We start from the raw sequence: 9,662 nt of genomic DNA on the forward strand, positions 1-9,662 counted from the left end.
TTTCTTTGGTAAGACTAAGATCTTTTATTCTCCTTGCTCCGTAGTCTACGATCCTTTGATTTTTTGGGAGTTTCGGGAAACCGGCTAGCATGGTTGGTATGGATGCGGGCGAAGATAGAAATGCAAATGTGAATGTATGAATGCATGAAAATGCAAATGCACGCGTAAGCGAGAGACTCCTTATATTGTAACTCCGTGTATGCAATGCAGACGTGTAACATATGATCCTAGGGATAGCCTTAGAGGCGACATTAGACCCTCTTGGAATCTTTACAAGGATAAATGTTATGACACGCTAAGGGAAATCCCTCGAATTCGAGAGTATGCAGAGGATAGCGGCTAATGACCGTTCAAGACAATCACTAAATCTCATGGCCATCGAGAGGCCAATCAATGTGTACCAATGAATTTGTCCCTCGTGGGAAGGTTCTTTATGCGGAACACAACCTATATAAGGACGATATCGGGCGAAGAGAAATCCCTACAAGCTAGGGATGAAGACGCATAAATGGAAATCCGAACCCTACAAGTTAGAGGGTGTGCGGAGACAAACATGGAGTGACCGTTCAAGACAGTCACTAGATCTCATAGCCATCGAGAGGCTAATCGAACGCATGCTAATGAAGTTGTCCTTCGTATGAAGGATGTGATTTTTTTTTTGAAATAGAGTCCCTACAGGCTAGGGACTGCGTAGATGTAGGCACGAGGTGACCGTTCAAGACAGTCACTAGATCGCATGGCCATCGAGAGGCCAATCGATGTGCGTTAATAGAAATGTCCTTCGTGGGAAAGACACGTAGTTGTAAGAATACAAGGATATAAAAATAAAATCCCCACAGGCTAGGGGATGCATAGATGGTGATGTCCTTCGTGGGAAAGACATGGTCTTGAGAAATTAGAGTCCCTACAGGCTAGGGACCACGTGGGGATACCTGCAAAATCGAAACGCATAGATATTCGAAGTATATGAATTGCAAACATAGAATGAGCACAACAGCACAAAAGTCCTAGGTTCATAGGTTCGACGTAGCGGCTCTAGGGAGCCTACCCTTTTTTTTGGGAGTGTTCTAGAAGGTCTCATGGGGTCGTTCGTAGCCTCCGAGACTTTTTGTCTCTTCGGATTTTAGAACAACTCATTTTATCCATGAGGTTCGAATTTTTGGGGTAGGTTCCCGGAGAGATCAGCTAAGTATCCAGTCCAGCCCTCCACAAAGTCAAGCTTCGTTTCGGACCTTTCCAAATACCTAACCCACTCCGAGTGGAGTTATCAGTGAGACTCGTAAGGCGATTCATGTCCCCTTTTGGTCTCAAAGTTAACTCCCACACTTAGGTTTTAACAACAATATAATATACCCAACAGATGCAATAGAAATAAAAGTATTCATTTAAATAAATATTTTAATTAAATTTCTATAAATAAATGAACCTTAGAATAAGTAAATAAATAAATAAATTTAAATTTAAATATTTAAAACTAACCTCGAAATCCAGCCGCTTATAATTTAGACAATGTATTAAAGCAGCAAATATTTAAAAATATATATTCACAAATAAATGAATAACAAAAAATAAAAAATAGATATTTACAAAATAAATAAACCCTAATTTTTGGCGTATTTGCCAAACCCTAAAAATTTCGACAAAAAACCTAAACCGTTTGCCACAAACCTAAACCTAAACCCTCTCAAGCCTTAGGAGCATAGTAATTCACCATTAAGTGTGTCCCCAGCAGAGTCGCCAGCTATAGCAACCTGCCTAAAAATTTAGCTTTTAGAGTCGCCACCTATTCTGAAGGGCGAATAGGAAACCCTACGCAGTATAAAGATCAGGGTAAGATACTATATTCAGGTCGAGGGAAGGTGTTAGGCACCCTCAACCCTTTCCTATTGGCTTTGAATCTAAGGTAAAAGTTTATGGCTAAAATGTTGAGGTTTATAGGTAAGGAAGTGAATAAGGGGAAAATTGAGATTTTAGGGAAGGGGACTCGCCTTGTTGCCAAGTGCCTACGTATCTCCTTAGGGAGAATCAGAGTCAACGTAGTTCGGGCACAGGATAGTACGCCTTAGAATTTGATTTGAATGGTTTGAAGTTGATTTGAAATTGTTTTTGAAATGCGAAGTTCGAAGGTATTTTGAATTACCTTATCGTAGTTTGAACATCGCAGAATTGAAGAGATGAAAATCCGTGGTTTGTGATTTGATGTATTTTAAGTGTTTTGGGCGTACAACCCTGATTTAATATGGCACTATTAACCGCAACGATCAATAGATTCGATCGCCATAGTTAACAGATTAGTAAAGGATTGCTGGCAATTCTAATCGATTGATTCGATTATCACTTTTAGCAAATTGATGTATTTTAATTATTAATTTATTAATCTATCGTTACCCCTCATAACCGATAGTTTCGATTACAAATAATAACAAATTGATAAGGTATGCTAATCATCATAACCAATAAGATGGTTAAAACCATTTAGCAAAATAGTTGTATTTTAATTTATAGGATTTGATTAATTAAATTAATCGATTATTAACCATCACGACCAATAGATTTAGTCGGAACGAATAATAAATTAAATCCTAATATCCTTGATACTTTGGGCAAATGGGATGGAGCAAACCCTAATATCTTAATGTATTTATAAGGGTTTTTTATTATACTTAAAATTAATTAGATTAATTAATCGGGCAAATAGTCGAATAATCGAAAAATAATCGGGAGCATTATCGGGACAATCCTATCCCCTAACCCTAATTATATTAATAGCCCTATTTAAATAAATTAAGCAAATTAAGCATGATTAACTCATATTAATCTAAATAATCTAAATGATTAAATAAATAAAATATAGGAAAACCTGGCAGTAATCCTGTGTGGCAGCTTGATGATGGTATGCCATGGAGGCTTCAGTTGTGGGGCGTTAGATCAGTTCGTTGTGAGATCTAATGGCTATACGATGAGGTCTATGGCAAGCTTGAGTGGCTGCAGTGCACTAAATCTGGAAACAAGGAGACTCAAAGAAAAAGTGAAGAAAATAAGTGCAGGAGGTGAGATTCGAACCTCTCCCCTCATGCTCGAAGTCCTTAAGCGCCTCTCTTCTGCCATTACGCCATGTCTCACTTGGTGTTAACGATGCGCGCGCGCGAATTTATATAGAGACGTGATCGGATCAAAAATTAAAAAAAAAAAAAGAACCTTCCCCCGCGCCCAGCTCCTTCTTCAACCGTGAGTTTTTTTCTGGGAAAAATACAGGTCTACAGCCACAGTTCCCTTTTGTTGCTAAAGCCCCTGCAATTCTCAATTTCTTTATACGGATCAAATAAATTTCATATAAGAACATGAATCAACCAGAAATTTGCCGCTAAGTCAAATGGTGATCTCTATTGATCCTAATTTTGCCTCTACCATAAACCCCCAAATTGAGACCTCCGCGACCTAACAATGGCGGATTACTCTATTTGTACCAAACCTTGAATTAAATGTGTCAGAAACATTCCATACATCCATATGAATACGAATATAACATCAAATTATGTTTAAGATGCATAAATTACACGAATCGATTTTGAAAAAAAAACGAAAAAAAACCGTGAGTGTATGGAGGTAAGTTCGCGAGCTTTAATCGTCTTTGATGGTTCGGGTAACCTCAGCGAGGACGCAGATATGTGTTCCAATTCAGAACACGCCTTGGATCAAGCTCCAATCGCAGAATCAATTTTGACTCTTTCTTGATTTTTTTTCTTTGAACGTGTTTTACGGTTTTGGAGGCAGAGTCCTCTTTTTGCAGATTTTCGGCCAACCCCCTTAGGATTAGAAAAAAAAAAAAGTCCTTTTATCATCTACAAATTAGGTTAGGTTTTTTTTTATCGCTAGTGGGCCTAGTATCCAATCAACCTAATAACCCAAAATTGATATACTTATAATATTAACCTAAAATAAAATACTAATTATTCTAATCCTAATAATAATAATAACTTTAATCCGAATAATAATAATCATAATATTATTTCAACTGTTTAATAATAATACTAAATCCTAATATTAATAAATAATAATGGTTTTAGTAAAATTATAACAATAAAATAAATATTGATTAATTATTATAAAAGAAAACAAACCTTCTATGGATAAATTGGGCCAACTGGTTGGGCCCAAATACCTGTTGATTACACCCCTGTTTTAACTCAAAACGGTTTATAAGAGAATGAGTTTAACAATAGAGATGTTAAACCCCATGACCCTTATTTTAATACCACTGATGAATTAATAGACGTAGATTTTCATCGGGCAAATTTTGGGGTATGACACACGCTTTTGGGGTAACCTCTCTGTTGCCTTGTTGCCTGTTGCCTTGTTGCTTGTTGCCTGTTGCCTGCTACCTGTTGCCTTTGTGTTTTTGCAGAATAAGCCAAGTCCCTCGAATACGAGGATACCTCAGCCATGTTGCCTCGATAAAAAGGTCACGACCCTAAATGATGCCGCCTTCGATACACAAATGACCTCGACCCTCGGAAGTTGCCTACGGAAAAAGGCTGAGGTATCTTCTGGTTGCCTAACGAAAAATGGCTTATTTTGATCCTTGCCTTAGACTACCTGCCCTTCTATGGCATGGGACAGTTTTATGGCAAAGGATGCTTCGACGACCCTTCAACCTCCAAACGAAAGGCTCCCTGCCCACTTATGGCAAGGATAGACCCTTTCATTCTGAAAGGCTAAAAAGAGACCTATCATCTGAGTTTAAGGTAATTGCCCCTAATTGCCTTGCCATGCTCTATTTTCTACATTCTTTCTCAAAATTCTTCAAAAACTGGCTACGCTCATTTACGAGCTAAAGTCCATTTTTCCTCTTTCATCTACATTTTCTAAACAAACGAGCAAGCAAAGCAATTAAGAGCCCATGGAAAACCATGGATGCAAAGGGTGCCTTACACCTTCCCTTTGCATAAATTACCCCCCGAACTCAGATTTCTTTAAAAGGTTTTTTTCTGTTTCTTTTAGCCTTTCCGATTTAGTTTGGATAAAATAAAAGTCGGTGGCGACTCATGCTTAACCGCGACATTTCGATCGATAAAAAGTCAGTTCACCGTATTACAACAAGTCACACTCCCTCGACGGTCAACACCGATAGAGACAGCTTTAACAAGTCCTTTAAAGATCATTAAAGGAATGTTAATTTTCCTCCCTCGAAGACCACAGAGGATGAACTCCAAGTCTTCAACCATGATGTTGTTTTCATCAACCCGCCGAGGTTGGAAGTTCCCCACGAGCATCTGGTGCCAGATCCTGATGACTTTGGCACTGAAACGATCATTGTCCATAAGAGTTATCAACATGAGATGAGTAGTCATGCTGAAACTGTTGTCATCAAAAGTTTCACCAGAGTTATTGCATCTTATTAGGTTGGCAATAGTGGTGGGAGTGATGCTGAGACGAGCATGTCGAATTTCAGAATCAATGGTGGTCCTACCTTCAGGATCTATGCGTAAAGACGCATTCATCCAGAATTCTGCCACCATATTGGGATAAATAGCACCCTCCAAGACTTCTTCAAAATAGAAGTCCAGTTCTTGGTTGACAAAGAGGTTTTCGATGTTGATAAAATGACGGACAAGTTCATCCTCAGAGACTCTGAACTCGCCTCTGATGAGGGCTTTGATGTCTTTAAAGAAGAGAGGTTCAGTCATTGCAAGATAAGAAAGGTGTTCTGAGAGAGAAGTTGTGTGTTTTCTTTTTCTGTGTTTGGTTTGGAGAGAAAGCGCATGAATGAAGAAATGAAGACAATATTTGACCCTTTATATAGACTGGGAATACTGAAGGGTGGTTTTTAATTGTTAATGAGTGATTGGACTGCGGTTGGTTTTCCAAAGAAAGAAGTTATGGCTTCCGCCGTTTCCCGCCCTTGGAAGTTGAGAAGTAATCATGAAACGGATGCACGCACGTCTTAAACCGACGTTTTGGAGAATGTGACGTCACTGTTTAATAATGATTATGGCTAGAGAAGGGGAAACGTCAAGTCTAGAGGCAAGGATGCTGCGAAAGATGTTCAGGTTCCACACGTTGCATTAAATAAAAAGCACTGTAGAGAATCTAAAGATATATTTTGGCAGAAATGTTTAGATTTGCTAAAAGTAATGCTGGCAAACATTATAGATATAAATGGGAGTCAAGCATACAAATATTATGAGTCTACAGTAGTTTCGATTACAAAACAAAGGTGCAACAAGTAATAGGACTGAAAACATCTAGTTAAAATCCTTAGGGAGATCCGTTTTGATCTTCAAGTATTGAGTCTCCCACGAAGACATACGAAGCTCAATTAGTGCCCGTTGTTTCTTCAATCTTTCGATTTCTGGCACTAATTTCTGTGCAGTCTCGAAATGTCTAATTCCCGACTGCACCACTTCGAGCAAATCTTGTTGGTTAGATTTTTGTATGGCTGCCTGACAACGTTCAGCTTCTTTTATCTTGTCCTCGAGTACCTTTATCTCTTGTTTCCAGGAGTTGATGTTCTTCTCATAATCATCAAAGGCCTTCTGATTTTCTGAATGTTTAAGCTTGAGGGCCTCACCTTGTTTCGTTGCGTCCATAGCAGAGTTCCATGAAGAGTCATGAGAGGCCATTGTCTCAGATAGCTCTTTTTCGACATTTTGCTTTCGAAGAATGTTGGCCTGGAGTTGCTCGAGTAGAGAGCCTAACAGAACAATTACCTCTGAAACTTCTGTGGAAACTTGAAACAAATCTACCTTCTTTAGAAGTTGATTTAAGTTGTGACTCTTAATAGGTTCCCGGTTGAGGACGTCTACAAGATTGACCCCAAAGAATCTCTCTTTTATTTGTCGGAGGAGGCTAGGCATATCTTCTTTATCACTAGATTCTACAGTTGCAGCTGGAGAGACATTAAGTTCCGAAGGCGAAGAAGTATTCGCATCCATGATAGCCTTTAAGAAACTAAGAGGATCAGTTTGCTTAAGTTGTTCCAGCTCCAAAGGAGTAGGCTTCACGGGGGCAAGCGTCGAAGTTGTCTCAGGAATGGTTTTCGTTTCAAGAGTCGAAGTCCCTTGAGGATCTTGTTTTTCTGGTTGAGAAACTTCTTCCATAGCATCTTGCTCCGACGCAGTATCTTCACTGTCATGTGTTTGGGGGTTCACATTGTCGCTGCCTGAGAATGGGTGATCTTCTTCCAAATTTTTGTCTTGATGAGTAGGTGGGGATTCGTCAGTGGAGTGACTTTCTTCGACTGGTTCATTAGGCAATATGGTAGCAATTGGCCTAACGTCTTCAAAGACTGGCGAGAGAATATGAGTTTGATTTTGAGAGGTACCTATGATTAACAGAGCAAAGTTAGTCATAAAGATAAGCCTTTAAGGGGTTTAGTTGACGAAAGTTAAAGTTTGACAATTACCGTAAAGTTTGTCAACATTAATGGTAAAGCCATGGTCCTTGAAACCTGAAGTGGCAGTGCCAGCGTCTTCTTGCAATAACAAGGTAAATGTCAGTTTAATTATTTGGTTAAGATCACAAGATAATATGTGGGGTGGAACCCAAATACCTTGGTTGGGATATTGTCTGGACTTGAATTATGACTTTCCACAACGAAAGCATTACTAGCAGTTTTCAAAGGAGACTCTTCAGAGGACGCCTTATCACCAGGAGAAACAGTTTTAGAGGGGCTTATCCTTTTCCCTTTTCTTGAAGGGGTAACAGCTTTTTGTCTCTTCTTGTGTCCTTGTCTAGTTTGGGGAGGGGATTTGTCTTCGCCATCTGAGGCAGCTGTCGAGGAAGCTTTCCGCTTCGAACCTGTTGGGGGTTTCGAGCTCTGGCAAATAGACGATAAGTGAGACAGATACTACTCACAGATTGTACAGAATCAAGAATATGAGATGAGTATGTACCGTGGGCTTCTTGCCAGTAACGATGGAATCACTTTCACTTGGTTTGTTGCTCTTAGATGTCCCAGAATCTTTTTGGGCAGAAGCTTCCTTGATCTTCCTCCTTCGTGCAACAGCTGTAGTTGAAACTGAAATCAGTATATCAGCAAAGAAAAGAAAAGTCAGTCGAAAAGATTGTCTTAATCCAAACCTTCAGGTATTGGGGTCAGAACACGAACATGTTTAAGATCTATATGAAGATGTCCTTTGAAAGTATCCAAGGTATGCTTAGTCGGAACCACTCGTTCAGCGCGTTTTTTGGTACTCTCTCGAAGAATTTTGAGAGCATTCCCACACACGAACCAGTCTGGGAAAGGAGGACTTAGAGCCACACCAAAATCAGCACTTGGTAGTGGAGGGAATTTTGGAGGATTAAGTTTGAAAGCCACTTCATAACGTAGTTCTGGTCGAACATACGAGGGCAACTTCAACTTATCCAGTTTGGCGGAAAACTTTTCGCGCAAAATGACTGCAGCCTCACGAACGGTCCGACTAAGATCATCAGGCCTGTAGATAGTTTCAAAGAATTTTTGAAAAGCTTGGATTTCTTTAATATGAGTTGAAGTACCTTTTTGAAAATTCTCCTGCACATCAGTAAAAGCTGCAGTTAGTTCTTGAGCAAGGCTATCAGCGTCAAAGATTTGGGAGCTATAATAATCCATCCACCATTGATGAAAGTCTGGTGTAGAATAAAAGGCAGGTTCGAAAGAGACAGGAGGAAGATTGGTGGTGCCAACGTATTTGTTGATTTTTGTTTTACATTCTTCTTCAGTCAAGTACAAGGTATGGAAACACATATGGTTTCTTTTCTCATATAAACACTTGGGTTTTATTTGAACCAGCCCAAACTGTCTCGAGACCAAATTTGGTTGGTAGCACATGAGAATACATTGACCTTTTGATGGTCGAAGGCGATGGGAAAATAACCTTGGAGTCAGAAAGGCTTCCCAAATTTCCATAGACTCAGTTTGTTGATCCTGAGATGTTGATGGAAATTTTCGAGTAAACCATTCAGGACCTATTGTTCTGTGTACAAAGGGGGCCATAGAAGGATCGAACTGGTTACGCCGGGCAAACATCATTGAATACGCCAAGAAGTGTTCACGAAGCTTTCCAATTTCTTCTTTTGGAGTTAGGTAAGCTAACCTGGTCCCTTCTATAGTTCGATTCTTGATTTTGCTATCCTCCTCATTGACGTTTCCTCGAAAGGGAAGATGAGTTTCGAATGTAGCATTAAGCCACAGTTGTAATAGCCAGAAAGGGCCAGCATAAAGTAAACTACCAGATTTGAAATTCTTGGTGAGGGTTGCAGCTTCGCTGAGGTTTTCATAAAGAGACCCTAAAAGCAGTTGGCTGAGGTTGAGCTTTTTTCCAGCATGCAACTGATTAGCCATGCAAAGGTATCTCTTTGCAACTTGAATAGATCTTGAGCAGAAGGCACATCGTGAAAGCCATAGCGCTAGAAAAGCAATATGTTCTTCATCAGATACTACCGTTTCGGTGGTAATATGATGCTTCTGGATGAATGCAGTATAAGTGACTTGTGAGTCATTAAAACCAATAGTATCATTATCCATTTCGTTAGGATCGAAGGTTTCGCCAATTGGTCGAAGTCCTGTAATCGCAGCCACATCAAAAAGAGTAGGGGTAACCATTCCACAGGGGAGATGGAAAGTGTTGTGAGAAGCATCCCAAAAGTGAACCGCTGCTACTAACATGGGTTGGTTGTAT

This window comes from Vicia villosa, linkage group LG1, assembly GCF_029867415.1.
Source record: "Vicia villosa cultivar HV-30 ecotype Madison, WI linkage group LG1, Vvil1.0, whole genome shotgun sequence".
In the NCBI taxonomy this organism is placed as follows: domain Eukaryota; kingdom Viridiplantae; phylum Streptophyta; class Magnoliopsida; order Fabales; family Fabaceae; genus Vicia; species Vicia villosa.